The sequence below is a fragment of the Centrocercus urophasianus genome, unplaced genomic scaffold (assembly GCF_019232065.1).
Source record: "Centrocercus urophasianus isolate 14NV4802_14NV808 unplaced genomic scaffold, USGS_Curo_1.0 seq_31, whole genome shotgun sequence".
Classification (NCBI taxonomy): domain Eukaryota; kingdom Metazoa; phylum Chordata; class Aves; order Galliformes; family Phasianidae; genus Centrocercus; species Centrocercus urophasianus.
In genome coordinates this window covers 2551945-2571461 of record NW_024884878.1, presented here as the reverse complement: position 1 = coordinate 2571461, position 19517 = coordinate 2551945, and positions in this window count along the sequence as shown.

The window sequence follows — 19517 nt, the reverse complement described above, 5'->3', positions numbered from 1 at the left end:
CTTTTTTGATGCAACCAAGTGCACAGGACTAGAAAGTAAAGGCTAGATAAAGCATCAGATATTCTGTTCACAGGAATAGCTATTGCTCCTTTGGCTTTAGAGAAGCTACCTGGGTCCATAGCAGCTGTAAATCTTCACAACATTTTTTTACTTTCTTTTTTGCTTATTTATGATATGAATTTGATTCACTTGCCACAGTTCCCACTGTGGAAGTAAGGGATAGACGTGTAGTCTCATGGCACCACAGCCCACCTCAGGCAGATAAGAATGTGATTTCAGAAGGTAACCAGCACATTCTTCCACCCTCAGAGCTGTTTATAAAACATTATTCTTATTAAAAGGCTTTCTGTAGACCTCGTAACATGTTGCAACTGACTGGACAAGAAAGTAATCTCAGGTAACACAAACACAAAATACTACAGTCTCCATGTGAAACAGACCTTGTATTTCCCTCTAATGTTGGCTTCCTCTTCAGACAGTATATCCCTTCATCAAGTTAAATATAAACAGAGGAGCTATTGAAAGAAATAAAAGTAGCTGTCATGAATGGTTAATTCTTCCTTTGTTCACCTGCCAGGAAGAAATCCAATCTGTAAGAGTTTGAGACAAGGCCCAGGAGAGTTTGTGCTGCTCCGTCTAGCACAGGCTTTTTTGAAAATGTGTATATGTGTATATATACATATGTATATTTTCTTGCTTTTATATGAAGTCTATACAATAATAAGAATATAGCACTTTACATACTTATTTACTTTGTAGGAGTCTAAACTGATTAGAGTGTCTGCGCTGAAGAGAACAACAAAAATAATAGCATTGGGTTATTCTTTACCTGTAAAGATTGCATTACTCTGGTTGCACCATAAATAATGATTGCACTAACAGTGCTTTCCATTCACAGAAGAAACACACAAACTGCACTTTCAGTATTACTAAAACTCCAACTTTGGAATTTCTTCCCAGACAGAAAGACTTCCCAGTGGTGTTCATAAGTTTTAGGTCACGATGGGAAAAAAAAACCGAAAAAAAAAAAAGAATTTTAAAATAATTTACAAAACAATTGACAGCTTGTAAGTCTGAAGCCAAGCATTTGTATTCTTATCAAGGCTGATGATCAAAACATGTCTGAATTCACAGGTACAGCATAAAAAATGAGAGCTCAGTTCCTGAAAGACCATATGGTGCACCAGAAATGTCAATATCCTTAGATATAAAAAATAACCTAGTAGATATAACTCTCTTAGGTTTCTTCTTTTCTTCTGGTAGAAAACAGGAAACTCGTGGACTAGAGATGATCTTCAGATATTTAACCTTTCAGCTCCTCTTCAGCAGAAGTTTTCTGGAAATGTTTGGTGGTTTCTTCTTCAGAAATGAAAACACAAAAATACATTTCATCCAATAAAATATTTCCCTAGAAATGAAGCATTTTGCTTAAATGCCTGCGAGGAAGTGGTTTTCAATGCAGAATGAAATTTGTAAAATGAGGGCAAGTGAGCCACTAGCTTATGAGACACTTTCAACAAAAAGCCAGTAGTAGAGCCTATAGAGCATCTGCATGTCATTGCTAAAAGTCTGTTCCTTAGTCTTTGAATCTCATTCACTAGACATCAAGAGAAATTCAAAAACGATCAATCTTGTAAGGTTTTGATTTTCTTCCAGTATAAAGCTGAGGAGGTGCAGATCCCTTTGTAAGTTCTGCACTCCCAACCAACCCTAATCAGGAGAAAGCACTGAATTATGAAATTGTCACGCGTATGTATATAAATGTAGCATGCCATTTTTCCAATGAATGTTCTCTTATATCACTGACCCATATTTTTTTAACCCATGTGTGCGCCCCAGCTTCCTGACCAGCCCTCCAGTCTTGTCACTTTCCAGAGGAATCAGAACAGTGTAACTCATCTTTGAGTCTCATGCTCTCCTCAGTAAAAAAAAAAAAGACTCCCTGCTTTGCAATCTGATTTTTTCAGTCCCCTGAGGGGCTAGGTTTGTCATTATAGGAGACAGAGGGAAAGGAAATGCATTCTTGCATTTGCATTCAGCCTTTGGAGGCCTCAACACAATGCATAAATAATGGATAAATTAATTAATATTGGTGAAGGCTTCAGATAGTGTGGTGATAAATGTTTTCAGAAAAGCTCATTAGGATATATTCAGAGCCATTAATCAAACTTTGGAGAGTAAAGTCTGTCTTGAAAGACAAACAGGAAACAGCACGCATTTATACTAGAATAGGATGGGGAGATGAACCCTTATGTTTTCTTCCCAAAATAAAGTTAACTTTTAATGTGGAAATTCACGTCAAAGGACATTGAAGTCTTGAAGTATTGAAACATTTCACATGTTATTGATCAAATGTTTTGAATATACTCTGTACAAAAATTTTAATTTTATCACACCTGAGTCAAGATTGTTATGAAAAAAAAAAAAAAAAAAATGAGATTTGTTTCCAGTATAATATTTTCAGCAATTTCTGGTAAACAGATAAAGTACTTTTTCAGTTATTATAGAGAATGCTGGTCAGATTCATTGCATTCAGTGTCTAAGAATAACATAATTCATTTTGGGGATGCAGAAAATATGTAAAATACAATTGAAAGATTAATAGTAATATTTTCTCCACAGTCTCTACTGCTAACTTTACAGTGAAATTTCTGGCACATCTTTAGAATCTGAGGAGAAAGTAGTAACTTTTAAAATATATGGTTAGGCTGCAATTAGGAAGCAAAGATTAACCATGTACAGAAACCATAAATCATTCTATGGACTTATATTTCTGAAGAAAGAACAGTCTGGGCATAATTAACATCTGAGTGAGTAATACAGCAAAAATGATTACATGTCTAGATTTAGATATTTGTGAGATTTGTATACTTGAGTGTTACTCTACATTTCTGCTGACTCTGTTTTTTAAAGTACAAAAAAAAATTCAATTACAGTTGGTGCAAGTGAAATTATCATTCAATAACACAAATTTATTTATGTACACTATTAGAATATTGATATGACTGCTAAAGAAATGTATATGGTACGAAGTTACATTTGAATTATTTAGATTTGATTTCAAACAACATTCAAGTATATTTCTGAATAAAAGCAACCTTGTTTTACAAAGCTGCAGCATACCCTCAGTTCCACTGAAGGTGGCAAAATCAGAGAAGCATTATTTGAGTTTTTTAATCAGATAAAATAATCTCTGACTTATTGATATAGGAAACAGACTTGCTGAATGGTCAAAAAACTGGATAATGAGCAACCCATGGATTTTTCATGGAGACCCCATGAAACAATTATAGATTAAAAAAACAATTGTAATAACAATCCTTTACAATCCCGCTTAACAAAACAGGAGTGCATCTTGGTACTACATACTGCAGATCAACTTGCATTGCCCTTCTGCACAGGTCACTACTTACTCCCATGTAATACCTTGCTTTCTATATGTCCTGATAGAGCACAGTGAAAGAAATGTAAGAAGTTTCTCAAAAAGATTGGACTGAGGATGGTGATTTGATGCTCATGCTTTACCTTTTTCAGGCAAACCAACACAGAATAAAACAAGCTTTAGGAAAGAAAACATTTTCCAATTCCATGTGCTGCTACTGATCTCATTCATAATAAACTGTGACTTACTTTACTCTCAAAAGTTTGTTTCTTCTCCTGAGAAATGAATTCCTAGCTGCTAAAATAGAAAGTAGCAACAATTAGGAAAAGCCTAAATTAAGTAGAGGAAGTATTTTTTAAAGTATATGGACACCTCTCAGCAATCCTCTGTCTAGTTTTTTCCAAGGAGAATGATGCTTATCTTCCTGGCTTGTAGAAATGCAAGCACAGTGGGAGTTTGTATCTTGCCACTAGATCAGCCTCTCTTCCCATCTTCCCAGAATCTTCTTTTATGAGCAAAATCTCATTCTAGACATCCATGGGAACAAGTGACCAATGAAAATGGCAAAGACTGGCCCTTGACAAAAAGACACAGTAGACTCTTGAAATTACGATTTGCTTCCAAGTGCAGATTGAAGAAAGGTACCTGCTGTACATAAGTGAGGTATATTTCCCAAGGGATAGTGATAAAACAGAGAACCTGCCTGAACACACTATCATCAAATTAGGAAGCTGGAACTGACTGCTGGCAAGGGTCCACATGAGGCTGTCCACTACATGCTTCGTTGGCAGAAGACTGAGCTGCTCTTCTTTCGAACGACGTTTTTCTTTTTTCTATTCTCCTGGTGAAAACTGTACTAGTCTGGAGAACATGAGGATTCTACCGTCCTACAGTTCCCTCAGAGGGAATGGATTTACTCAGTCCTGAGAGAGTGCCTGGAGAGAAGGATCTGCATGGGGGAGATGCAGTGAAAAATCTGACAAACTCACATATGCCTGGTATTCTGCTGCTTGCATCCGCCATATAAAAACAAAAAAATAGTAGGTCACAGAAAATAAAATTAGCCTCCAGGAAACAGGGAGCACAGTGAGAGAGGGGTCAAAAATCCTTTTTCAATCATCAGAATCATGCCCTCTGGCTGCTTGCATGGGCTCTGTCCAAGCCCTCACTGACTGCGTTCACAGGTTACAATTTGCCCACATCTGGAAACACACCAACAAAACGTGGGGATTTACATCTAATCATCCCCACTTTCTTGTTGCAAACTGAACTCCACCCAAACCAAACCCTATCTCCCACATTCAAATAACTGCTGGTCTTCATAATTTTCATCTCTTACGTTCCTTTTATTTTGTAACAACTTTTAAGGTTTTTTTTTTGTTTCTTTTTTTCTTTTTTTCTTTTTTTGTTTTGTTTTGTTTGTCTGTTTTGTTTTGGGTTTTTTGGGTTGTTTTCTTTTTTTTATTTGGCTGAGAGAATTCTTACTGCCTTTGGTTTTTATTATTATTGCTTTTCAGGGCAAACAGAGGAACAATCTTCCTGGTAGCTCCTATGCTTGCACTCAGAAACAGCTGCAGCTTCATCAATACAGGGTGACAGAACCATCGCTCCCATCCCAGGAACAGCTCCTGGGCAGTGCTGCAGAGCCAGTACTGCCAGATAAAAGAAAAAGATCTGACTTTTCAGGCCTTATCCCAAGCCCTTCTCAGCAAAGGTGACTCATCTTTCAGCACACTGAGAGACCACTTTTTTCACAATTTTCACAAAATTCACAGCACGCAAGGCTGGTGGGAAAGTGTCAGAGACAGAAACTGAATATATTCCCTGCTCATGGCAGGGGAGTTGAACTAGATGATCTGTAGTGGCCCCTTTCTACTCAAGTGATTCTATCATTCTCTGATATCAAATATCTAAAATTGCCAACAGTTGATCTGTAATGAATACAATGATTAATGTAAAAAAAAGTCTTTACATAAAATTTGTTCATCTGGAAAAAGAAAAAAAACCTGACCATGTAACCATGTTCCTGACTCATTGTAACCATGAAAAATGATAATATTATGGAAATAATAACAATATTTATATTAATAAAGATGTTCAAAATGCAGATAAACTTATTAAGGATGAAACCTAGTGTAAAGATAAAGCCAAAATTGAACATAAGAAGCATGTTCTCTATTAAAAATACACAAAGAATGAAGACCATACTGAGCTAACTGGTGATATGAAATTCAAAATGGACATTCAAGAGGATGCATCAAGGGGTAGAAAATAAAAGAGTGTTTGTAAAATCCTTGGCCTTCAGTAGTGCCCAATGTTAAAAAGCATCTAATCACTTACAGTCAAGCAGAGAACTCTGGCTCAGAATTTCAGAATTACCTAAGACTTAAAATGAAGTTTTTAAGTTGTGTAAACTTATTAGAAGGATATATCCATAGTTTGGTGGGGTGTTTTTTTTTGCCAAAATTATCTCCAGTTTGTGGGAGTGTGTGTGCAAAGGGGCAGATACACTTTGCATGAAGCAAACTGGCAAAGAACCACCATCAGTTTTTGTCTGCCAGACTTCCTTGAAAAAGGAAACATGAGCATGCAAGGAAGGAAGGAAGAAGAAAGGCATAACATCCTGCAGTTGGGATGCAGTGGGAGATGAGCATTAAAGGCACAATGAAAAGTACATCCGCCCATTGTGTAAACACAAAAGTAGCAGTGAACCAAGGACTCCTCAGTGACATGAGTCTAGACTGCTAAATCTATTTAAGTATTTAAATACCTTTGAGAGTGTTATTCTAATTTATTTTTGTAAATTATACTTTGCTAACCAATAATGTTCAAACACCAAAAATCAACTTTATAGACAAAGTCTTTTCCTTCTTTTCTGAGCATATTAAAAAAAAAACAGTCACCTGTCCTCTGTGTTAACTGAGACTCTTAACTATTCCAACTACTTCTTCTCACATTATGTTATAGGAAATTAATAATTCTGCTTCCTCAGCCCTTTTTCTTACATTTATTTATAACAGAACAACAAAAAATTTATCAACCAGAGGAGTGTGTGTATTTATACATATATACATGCATTATTTTGCATTCATGAGTGCTAAATGATCACATAAACCAATCAAAATCATAAATCAATCTGTTGCTGCAAGCAGATTCCATTATTTGATTAAAAAGCAGCTTGCTATTCTTCATCCCCATGACTGACTGTGCTCTGCAGACATCTTTTTGGCCAGACTTGGTAAGGGAGAGAGGGAATGGAATGCATTCTCATTGTAAGAACAGATCTGGGAAAGATTTTCAAATACTACTGTTCTTTTTTTGGCAGAGAGCAACTTTGCATTTCCTGTTCCATAGATTGGTCACTGAATCTGCTTAGACTTCTACCTTTTAATCATAAACACTCATTCACAATGCTGTGGGGGAGGGCAAAGAAGCAGATGGGATGTGGGATCTTCCACATGAAGATATCTTAGCCATTGCATCTGTGTGAGCAGAGCGATGATACCTTGATTTGCTAGTAATCAATCACACTCCAGGCAGCCAGCACACAAATCAGAACTGGTAATGTCCCTTCATGGCATATTGTTCTCTGCAGCAAAATAGAACTCATTTTTAAATTCTGCTCTTCTTTTCATCTGTCAGAGGACAAAATAAGGAGCTCAGGAAAGAGCATAGCCCAAGTAATTCTTACAGCTGAGCAGACATCAATACTTATAGACCTACTCAGGGTTTACAAACACTGCACAGTAGGGTGTCTCAAAACAGGAGAAGCTTAGGATCGAAACAGATTATAAGACATAATTGGTCAGGAACACCAATGTTTCTGGTAACACAGAATTACTCACAACACTGATCGTTGCGTACACTGAAGGGTGCAGAGGGCAGCTTGGAAGTAAAGAGAGACTAAAACAAAGTGTCAGAAAACAGCATGGATAAGAGCCTCCACTTCACCACATCACAGCTGCTCACCACATAGTTATTCTGGACAGATGTACATTTCTGTACACATGGGTTTTTTTTGTTTTGTTTTGTTTTGTTTTGTTTTGTTTTGTTTTGCGAGGGCTTTGGATGTGTTCTTGAATCTCTTGTTCTCTCTCATCTCAATCAGAGAATGTGGCTATTGCCAAAGCCAGCCCCAGCTCTGGTACACATCCCACACAGACAGGCAGGAAGGACTGCAGCAATGCATTCAAACAACAGTGTCCAAGCTCTCTTGAGATTCTTTTCATGCAGTAAAGGGGCACTGCAAGTACAAAATAAAGAAACAAATTAAGAATTAAGCAAATTGTCTTGAGATTAGGTTTATCTAAAGAAAGTTTATTTGAACTCAAGTCATGGATTAAATGATGAAAGCTTAGGTGTGGACTCCATCACATTGCTATTACCTGTAGCTATTAAAAGCTACATCACATTGTATCATCTGCAAGGTGTACACAAGAATGTATAACATCAGGATTCATGTTCCAAACCTGCTACTCCTGGAAAACCTCCCATGGTAGTCTGCTTATGCAGCAGTTAATGACAATCTATCTTCAACTCTAATACTTTAGTGCTGTATTACAGGTACTGAACTCATACAAATGAGTCATTCATATTCTAAAGATTCACAGTTAACAGAAGATGGATGCTGCTGCATCCATCTGTACTGCCCAGATCTATGCCATTCTTAATCTCTTCTATTCTCTTTAAGCTTTCTAAGCTCATGAGTCCAAAACTACCAGTTTAGGTACTATGTCCTAGGATTCAGTGCCTCCTTCAAACTTGCACTGTTGAATGTTAAAATGAAGGGCCAAATATGAATTTGGACAATAAGCTCATTTTCAGTCCTCCCATGCTCAGACACACCTTTAGGTACTCAAATATGAGGGCTGAGAGGGAAAATAAATGATCAGAATAGACATACTTAAAATGTGAGTAATCACTATAGATTGCATTTTTATATGTAGAAGCTTATTTCTTTGAGGGTCGTAACACCATTTGACTAATAGAAGAAGTCTCTAATGTTAAAAATAGCTACTGTAACAGAAGTGACAGCATACTGTATTGGAACAGATGTTCTTTGAATGAGCCGGGAATAAGGAAAACAGTTGCTGTTTTGATGCTGTTTAAAGGGCAAGAGTGATGCCAATCATAATTACCATCTGCTATAGTACATAAAGTATCCATATGCTCTTTAGATGGCCCCAAAGTCAATTTGAGCTAGCATATTGAGATATCTCCTTCGAGGACAAGATAGCTCTACATTCCCTTATTAGCTCCTGACTGACAAGAGCCCTCAAGCACTTAACACAAATGCCTTAAAATCCTGGCTTAAGTAATCACTGATTAAATTCAGAGAAGATCAACCTTTGTCATTCCTCTTTCTTTCCAAGAAATGCCATGAGAGCATTTATCATATGAAATTTAACTGTGCCAGGCAGCCATTCAAAAATATAAACCCAACCTCCAAATTCTCATTCCTTTGTAGGGATTATAGTGTTTATTATAGTCAGATATAGTCAGGGCATCAGATAACAAACCAACCCCATAGTTAACCTCTGTGCTCATCTTCCACCCAAAATATGTTTATTTTAGCTAAGCATGTTTACAGCAAGATTTCACTAAGTATAAAGACAAAATTTTCTATTATTTTTAGCCCTGCAAATCAATTCTCTCCATTTTGCAACTAGATTGCACATGAAGCTCATGAGCTTTCTATCAAAATCTTATGTTGGTTGTATCAAACATCTATCACAAATTCAATGAAATAAGTACAAATCCGTCTATAATACAAAGAATACAACAATTGGTTTCACTCAATTTCTAGCTTAAATGTGAGATTTTTCTCTTAAAACAGAAGGTAAAGAAACATATCAAGAGCTATATGGAAATACACTAGTGATCCATTCATTCGAGTTTCCCCATAGCAGGACACGTAACAGATGTCTAAAAGGATGGCACCAGTCATAGTAAGGAACAACAGTGATTCGGATGACTTTTTGCTAAGGCCAGCCATCTACTGGCTTATTCTTCAAAGGAGTTATCTTCTATTTCTTGCACATTCTTTTTTTCATGTACGTTCTCATTGTCACTTGATAGTATCATTTTGGAACCCACCTACAATTTAGTTGGCAGCAAAATCCAAGGAAATAATTTCCAGGTGTTAACCATGTTATACAATTAGATTTAAACACACTGTCACAGATTACATCTGGCTATGCTCTGGCTGTTTTGTTCTTGAGAATGCATGGAAATGAAAAATTTCATATAATTCTTCATTTATATATTATTAAAATTTCATTTCATTCCTTTTCATTTTCCCAACTCTTCTCATAAGACTGTAACTAAATTGCAGAGCAATTTATCTTCACTGTGACCAAAGAAAAGGACTACGGGACTTTGGAGTCAGTGACTTCTTTGAGATTTCCTTGGAACATACACATCTCTGTAACTTTCAGGGCACATCACCAAAGTAGATTGTCTTCTGGGCTGCACTAGGGAGAAAAACATCTTCACGTATTTCTTCCTTCTCCCTTACTCTGTTATCAGGGGCTATTGATGGTTGGACTGGGTGATCTTGTGGGCCTTTTCCAACCTTGGTAATTCTATGATTCTATGATTACTGTCTGATTCCACATTTTTTTTACAGCAGATACTTCCCTCTTGGATATGAAAGTGGTCATATTATGATGCTGGGGGACCTTTCCCCATGAAGCAGCTTCCCTTGACCAGGGATAAAAGACCAAGCCAACAAGTAAACTATTTCCTTCAACAACATCTATAAATAGCAGCAGATGACCTTCCATGTTCTGCTCCAGTAGCAAACTGCACATTACCAATACAAGTCTAGTAAAATGAACATGTAGAAAAATGAGTATACGAACAGAGACACCAAGGGAGGAACTCATACAAACATAACAGTTCTATAAACACAATTATTCTCCTTCAGAAGAAGTTGAGAGAGAAAATTAATCTTGGGCAACAGATTGTTAGTCACGTTCCATAAGGCTGGAGGGCATTCAGTTACAATAGTGATTCAGTGATGAACCTGTAGAAGAACTATTTCAGATGGTGTTGTGTTGTATATGTGCTTTTAATTTAAAAACAAGTCCTAAATTGAAGTGGAACAAAATCAGCTCCTGTTAGAGTTGTCATTCTTTTATATGGTCACTATACTTTGAGCACATTCCATTTTGTTTTATTTAATTGTATTGTATTATTCTGCGAGTATGAAATTGTACATTTAAGTAAGCATGAGAAGTTTTACAGAAGCCTATTCATTTTATGTTAGAATAGATACCCATTATTAGGAAATTGCCCATCAATAGATTTTATTCTGCAATACAGTTCACCTAAAGTTTAATTAATTTTCTTTGCTCTGCTAAAATATTACATGATATTGTTCCAATACTGAACACAGAAACTTCTATCTGGAGCAGAAGTAGGAATTGGAAAGTATTAAGAAAGCAGCAAGAAGATGGTAAGAATATATTGATGATATATATTCATTATCATTCTAAAAAAGCAGTGCAAAGGCCATAGGGAATTGTAGGGTTCATGTAATTTCTTTCTAATTATTCTAATTTACTGTAATTAACACACTTTAAAAAAAAAATCCAGAGAGGAAAAGCAAAAACACGCTTTCAATACTAGGAAGAGAACAACAGTCTTGCATTTATATGGTGTTATTAACTAGAACACTGGGAGAGGAAGGAAAACGCACTTAAGACTTTTTGGTATTAAAAGTGTTATTTATATCTTTGTGTAGGTGGTTCTAGAGGGAGAAATTTTAAAAATACATATTTTTTTTTCATATTCTGCACCTTAATTTTTTTCAAGGTCATTGCCTGCTTTAAAATCAATAGTACAAAAGTCTGGACAAGATCTCAAGGGCCCTGGCTGTCTGTAAACTTTCTCTCCTGCAGGGCGTACGCAGAAGATCAAGCTTGCCCACCATTGTTTTCAGGTATTCAATTGGGAAACTATCCTGACCTCTACTTCAAACTGTTAAGGTTTGTGAATAAATCTGAAATTCACTGATCAGCCACCTATACTCAGTTAATCTTGTAGGTTCCAGTTTTCTGTAGGAGATTGTATTTCCATGTAATGTTGAGCCATCTTTTGCACATTTGACCATGGTAGCTCAATACCACGTAGCTCTTGTGTTTACCTGAACCTGAACCACTCAGAACTGTTCTGACATACTCTCAAAGTTGTTTCTAATGCATAGCTAAAGCCTTAGCTGCTAGATGGAGTAAGAGGAAACGGGAAATCATAGAGTCATAGAATCAGCAAGGTTGGAAAAGACCTCCAAGATCATCTTCTCCAACTGCCCACCTACCACCAAAACTTCCCCACTAAACCATGTCCGTTAGTACAGCATCAGCATGTTTCTTGAACACCTCCAGGGATGGTAACTCAATCAGTTCCAGTGCCTGACCACTCTTTTGGAGAAGAAATTTTTTCTCATATCCAATCTCATTCTCCCCTAGCACAACTTGAGGCCATTCCTTCTCATCCAACCACTAGTGACCCTGGAAGGAGGCCAACCCCCAGCTCCCTTCAGGGAGTTGTAGAGTGCTGTAAGATCTTGCCTATGATTTATAGTTCATTCATAGAGAACAGTGAAATACATGTCTCTTGTGCTTGAACCACTTCATATTGACCTGCAACTGTAATTTAAACTGCAGAGCAGGAGCATGACCTTCCTACCTCATATCAGCAACCTGGAGGTCACAAAGGAGCTGGGAAAGGTCAGGAAGTATCAGATTCTTGTATTTGATAGTGGAGGTGCACACAAGACAGAGGACAGAAGGGGAAGGCACCAGGGTCACATGCTTGTTATTCATCATTTAGTGACCCAAACCTGCTTTCTGTACTCTGTCAAAAATAGATGGTGTATTTCTGAATCCTCCTCTATCAAGTCCCTTCTGCTACTGAGCAAAATCCTCCACTTTGACTAAATTATTTCCAGCCCATTTGTCTCATACGTTATACAGCAGACAATGCGAATTTCTCCCTCCAAAGTGCTTTTATGATCCTCAACTGAAAAGCAAAATATTACTTAAAACACTAAATAGATTAATACGCAAAGTAGAGCTTAAAAATTACTTTTAATATGTAGAAAGTGAAAAAGAAAAGAAACTTTTTTCTTGACCATCCATGATTCCTTTTTGATGTGTAATCACAAACTTAGACATGGAGTTTCAGCTTTTTCAGTGTCAGAGAATTACAGGCCAAGAGAAAAAAATCTTAAGGAGCAGGTTATAAGGAGTAAGCAGTCTTAGGTCTCAGGAGCAGACTGGCAGAAACAAAAATAATGCCAAATTTAGAAAGTATGTCTGGTCTTAAAAACATGTTAAAAACTTGAAAATATCAAGTCTGACAAGGTTCTAGGTTTTGATTATAAAGTATTTTCTGTTCTGTGACCAGGACAGTTTTGATTCCTTGAATGTGATCTGTAAGAATTAAATATGACTCCATCTATACAAATCTTTTCTAAAGCAAATCTTTCCTGTTTTACAGTTTTGTCCTCATTCACTTCTTAGCCCTATTCATAACATAAGTAAAGCTTGCAGAAAGCAATAAACACTGTTTTACCAGAATTTCTGGTTTGCAATGACAGTGCAAGTACTTATTGGGCTAACACATTTAATGATGGTGACATGCAGCCAGGTGCAGCTATTCACACTGGGGAGTGATGGTGATGGCATTGTGGCCACTTTGGAATGGCCACCAGAAGTCACTCACCCATCCTTTAGTGGATGACAGGATGAGATCTTAATCACAGCCTTCTACTACTGCCACATCATTCACCCCTACTAATCACCTCTGAAAAGAGCTTGCCACTACCTCCTTTCAGGTAGTTGTAGGGAGTGATGAGGTCTGCCCTCAACCTCTTCTTCTCTTTCTTACTGGTTTTGTATTCTAATCCCTTCTACAGCTTCACTGCTCCTACTCTGAAATTATTCCAGAAACTCAAATCTTTCTTGTAGTGAAAAGCCCAAAAGCCAGGCCAGTGTGGTCTCACCAGTGCTGAGTACAGAAAGACAATTACTTCCCTAGTCCTTCATACGCAGAGAACACTTCAGAAAACAATCCTACATAGTCCTGCTGAGGCTTTTCGTAAGGTTATATGAAGAAGACTGAATTGACCAAAAGCGTGCAAAAATCAAAACTTGCTATTCACATTCAATATGTTCTGCAAGAGTTTGTATTTCCTATCTTAAAAAGATCTCAAAAAGCACAAAACAAATAGTCTGCAGTTTTTTATTCCCCTAGAAGAAAAATCTACATAGAGGTTCTCTTTTCTTCTTCTATGAATTTACACAACAGTGCAAAGCATAGTGTATTCAATTTTTAATTAAGTGGAATAACCTCCTCCTTCTTACCTCACCTATCTCCTATTCTCACAGATTTCCTACTTCCACACTTCTGTTTCGTCAGCAGCTGCTTCAAGAGGAAAGAAAAGTGAATTGCAGGGAGCTCAACAAAACAAGCACATTTTGCACAAATTAGATTAAAATATAGACCAGTGAGATTCCAAAGTCTCACTCGTTCCTTTCGAAAGAAAGGTCTTGAAGACTGAGAGAGATAGAGTAATAATCTCTCGATAAAGATGTGTTCCAAGTAGCTCTCAAGGATATCTGACACAATTAGAGCCCACACCCTACAGCCCACACACTTCCCAGCTACCAGCTCGCAGTAGTTTGGGCACCAAATGTTCTGTAGTTGACCTTCATCTGTCCAGCAAGACTAATGCATTAGCTTTATTATGCATGCATTGACTACCTTATCCCACGTGTGATCTTGAATCCTGGATGCTTGCCTTGAACTTCCTCAAGATGCTTTATCCATTTGAACTTGTTCAACATGATGTGCCTCCTGAATCATTTAAAACCTTCTTCTGGGACCCAAATTTTACTTGAGTATTACAAAGACAGAAAAATGTTACCACGAAGTTTAGCAGCTATCAGCAAGACAGCAAAAAAGAGAACTGCAAAAAGAGAGGTAAGCAGGAAAGGAAAAACAATGTAATGAGAGGTCTATATCTTTTCTCTGACAGGGTTTTATGCTTTGTAATTACAGGAGTATTCTCTCTTTCTCTCATTCCCTTCTTCTTTCTCTGTCTCCCTCTCTGCTCTATCCCCTTTTTAATACTGCAGAGCTCATATTTCACATATGAAAGAAATTAATTAAATAGCAACTTCTCTTAGCAGAAAATATACTCTGAAATACTGATGTCTTTAGTCAAGTCAAACAGACTTTTTTGGGGGGGGGAACTGTTTATAAACTGTAATCCATCAGGCAATGCTTATAGGGTTTAGCACCATAGACCTGCATATAACAGCTCATCACAAAACAGCAAACACCACAAAGCACACTTTGAAGAGTGAATGAAACACAAAAACAAGCTGTAGCTTGCCAAGTCTGTGGCAGTGCATTTTAAGAAGCTGAAGTCAATCTACGTGAGGCTGTTCAGATGTTTGGGAAAATAGCTGCAATTTTTTTTTACCCATTTCAAATTGTTTTCCTTCCTGTTATTTGCTCCTGCAGAACCCAGGGTCTGACATTTAAGGGAGATGGGGAGGTTTCTGTGTCTTCCTGTTAACTTCAGCTTAAAATTGAAAGTTTAGCTACTGCTGTTTTTAAGGAAAATAGAATACATTAACTCTTCAAGCTGGGATTTGAAAGTGCCAAATACAGACTTGCTGTTGCTTTGAGGAAATCCCTGCTAAAAACAATATTTTAGGAGGAGTCGCCACAAAGCACTTATATCCCTAGTATTTTACTTACGTCGCATAAAGATGATGAACAGATGTGTCTACAAACATGTGTATCCATGGGAAAAAAAAAAAAAAAAAAAAGAAAGAAAAAAAAGATGTACAATGTTTAGCATATTTTATCATATTTCTACATTTACATCCTATATTTTTGTGAATCGCTTTGGACAACTAATTATCAGGAGCCTTCAGGAAACGTCATCTGTGGTAAAGACTAGTAGTCTGAAAAGCAGCTTGGAACTTGGTGAGACCAAGGTCAGAATGTCCACCTGCCCGCAGAGTCACAACAATTCACCTAGATTATGTGCTGAACTGTGCACTTTGCATTGCTGCAAGTTAAGGTCATCAGCAATTGTCAGCATGCTGATCCCTGACTGATATCAAATCTTAAGTACAGAAGCTTGTTTCTTTGTTAGTATTTTGCATACATAGGACAAAGAGTGTATTCCTTGCATTTCCATCTTAAATTAGAAATCCCAATCTTGTTATACGTACAACAGTGCTAACATTCAACAGACTATTCTGTTTCTGTTCTTATATAATTGATGTTGAAAGTCTTGAATTAAAATACTGACTTAAAACTTTTCTCTCTGGAAAGCAGTGGTGCAACTGAAATATTTGAAAAAGTCACGTTGAATGTATAATATCTCCTTGGGGAATTTCTAAGTGAGAATGTTTTCATGTTATTTCTGTTTTTCTTTGCGATGAGAGCTTTTTTAAAATTTCAAGATATTGAAACAATACTTTTGCTGGAATTCAAAAACTGAAATAAAATATTTTAGTTTCATAAAACTCAATGAAATGTAAACTGAAAGCTATTCATTAAAAACATTTACTAAAATATTTTTTCTATTAAGTATGGTTTATGTAGATATCTGCACAGCTCTAAATTCTAATATAGAAGATACTGCTTTGATACAAGAGGATTAAAAATGCACTTTTCAATATGTATGTGAAATATATTTCTAATTCATACTGACTTTTGTGATAACGTGAAGCAATTTAAACTTGGATTGATAATGGTGGGAGTTGTACAAATGCATAAGAGAGAATTCTTGAAACTAGTTACTCAAGTTCTAACCAGCTCAGACAAAGAAAATATTAATCCAATTTTACAGGGGGGAATCAGCACACTGGCTTAAATGACTTGACTTGAATAGCAGTAATTCAGCTCTTCAGTAAGAAATACAACATAGCGTTGGTCCACAGAAAGTCTTCTAGCAATTTTCAGGAGCTTTGTGAAACTTGGCATTTAATTTCAATGTCTTTGACAAAATAAAAGAAAATAACCAGCATAAGTACAAGGAAAGGAAATACGCTTTATGTATTTTGAGATGCTAGAGGGAAGGGATGCATCCAGAGGGACTTGGACAGGCTTGAGAGATGGACCCATGCCAACCTCATGAAGTTCAACAAGGCCAAGTGCAAGGTCCTATACCTGGGCCTGGGCAGTCTCAAGAATAGATACAGGTTGGGCATTGAATGGCTTGAGAGCAGCCCTAAGGAGAGGGGCTTGGGATTGTCAGCTGATGAAAGATTCAACGTGAGTAGGCAATGTCTGCTTACAGCCCAGAAGGCCAACCATATCCTGAGTTGCATCAAGAGAACTGTGACCAGCAGGTCAAGGGAGGTGATTCTGTCCCCCTGCTTTGCTCTTGTGAGATCCCACCTGGAATATTGCATCCAGTTCTAGAGCTCCCAATGCAAGAAGGACATGGAGCTGTTAGACCAGGTCCAGAGGAGGGCCACAAGGATGATCAGAGGGCTGGAGCACCTCCCCTATGAGGACTGGCTGAGAGAGCTGGGGCTCTTCAGCTTGGAGAAGAGAAGGCTCCAAGAGCAACTTATAACAGCCAGCCGGTACCTGAAGGAAGCCTATAGGAAAGCTGGGGAGGGACTTTTTACAAAGACAGGTAATGAAAGGATGAGGGAAAATGGTTTTAAACTGGAGAAGGGTAGATTTAGACTAGTTATCAGAAAGAAATGATTTACTATGTAAATAGAAGCTGTAGATGCCCCCTTCCTGGAAGCATTCAAGGCCAGGCTGGATTGAGCTGTGAGCAACCTGGTCTAGCAGGAGGTGTCCCTGTCTATAGCAGGGGATCAGAACTAGGTGATCCTAAAGGTCCCTTCTAACCCAAATCATTCTATGATTCTATGATTCTATGATTTCTCAGCTACCAGAGAAATGGGGGAACAAATCCAAGAAAAAGCTGATGTAAAGATGGGAGGATGTGCTATAAAAGGCTGAAAAGTGCATTATTAATGCCAAAAGTGTTCAGCATCCTTTTTCTCAAATAGAGATATAGAAATAACATAAATAAAAACAGAAAAAATAATAAAAAAAAAAGTGGCTCATGTTTGGGTGCTTTTTTTTCACAGAGAAATCTGTTAGTAATCTGCATAGCTGGTTTTATATAAAAGAGTAGAATACATGTTGAAAACTAGCTGAAAAGCATGCACGGTAGTTTCAAAGACAACCACACAAAACTGCAGTGGAACTAAGCAAATAAAGCTCATGGCATAGCTCTGAAGTGTGGAGGTATAGCTCTGCTGTGCTGTCTACCATCCCCACAACACTGACATCCTTCTAAGATGCAAACTCCAGGCATATTCATAGGCCTCAGAGATTTCAGCAAAGAGGTAACAATCCAAAGTATTTAGCTATCATATTCATTTCCGTCCAAGAGAGAGCAAAGGAGGCCGGGCACAGAGAAGTGGGATGGGCACAAGAGTCTTACTGCATTATTGTTCAGCATTGTTCAAGCAACCATAAAGAAGTCTGTCCATCTTAATCACTTTCTTGTCATAGTATGTAGAATTCATATTGCAAAATGCTCTAGTAAGGAGCAGAATGCAGACAAAGTCATTTCTGGATGTCCCAAGCCCCAGAAGATCTTTTATTTGCTTGTTTTTGCATAGCACAATGCAAGGTAGTTTATTTTTGTAACCAATAACTAACAGCAGACACTCTAGAATTTCCTCTGCCTGAATATTCATGAACATTTACAGGCAGAAATTGTAAACTGTTTTGCTTTTGTCACCAATTAAAGCACCATTCCACTGATTAAATTAGCAGTTATATATACCACAGTTGATGTTATCCAATTACAGATATATCCTTTTTAAAAGTTCCTTCAAACTCTTAAAATTTTAACTTGGATATAAACTAAATTTGTTCTCCCTCCAAGGCTTCTTTACCCTGCTGGAATGATTGAAGTTGATTTAGCATTAATAAAAATCAGACCCCCCATCCCCCCAAAACTCATTATAGCATTTGGATTGAAGACTTTTCAGCCAGGACAGTTTACTGCAGAATATGGAAGAAAAGGTAACAAAAGGTAACCCAACATTAAATCCTCTCAAGCTTTCATGACAAGACATTGGAACTAAGTTAAGAAGAGCCAAACTTTCACTGACTGTGTGCCAGCCATTTCTTCCTCCAAAGAAACTCTTGAAATGCTTGATACAAAATAGGGAGAGAAAACTCCGATGCACATAACAGAGCCTCCCTTTTCCATGTACATATATCCTTTTCACTGGTTTGCAGTCTGCGTCCAGAACGTGCATATTTTTCTGACTGATTTAGTAACTGTAGATTAACATGCTCTGGATGCCAGAAAAATTTCACACATGCTGCTCACTAACCAGAGTCTATATTAATTTCTTGGTTAAAAGAAAATCTGAAATATTTAACATGTAAAACTCACTCTTTTTTCTCTCTTTTCCTCCTATACCTTGTGTATAAGAGGAAAAAGTTAACTGATGAGCCTCAGCAGAGTTTGCATGTTCATAACCACACTCATCTGCATTCCTTCTACATTCTTCTGCATGAAAATTAGAGTGAGCAGGATGTCGTATTTATTAATAGGCCAATACATGTGAGAACTGCTCTTTCGTCTGTGTTTACATAAGCCAGACCACTCAGTTTGGCAAATACCCCAAATCTACTTTCATATGCCAGTAGCTCTATTTCTATGCATATACCTTATGTTCTGTGCCACCTGTTTCAAATGACTTTGTTTATGCAAGAATAATAAACAACTTACGTTTTTTTTTATATTTCTATTAAGTACTATGCGTACTAAGTACAAATGGCTCATGTTATTCTTTTGAACAAAGGGTGAATGTTTAAGATTCATTCTTCGTGGTTCCCCTTCCTCACTTTTAAAAGATGAAATTTGCATGTGAAGAGGTCTGAAGTAATGCTGCACAGAATGCCAGTGAAAAAGTGGCTGTTTCTTAATACCTAAGCCTAACCAGAAGGTTGAGTAGGAATATGTAAGTAGAAAATTGGATTAAAATGTTTTTTTTTTTCCCTGCTACTTCCAGCACAATTGATTTCATTGTGCCTTTTTAGAAGGATTTTTAAC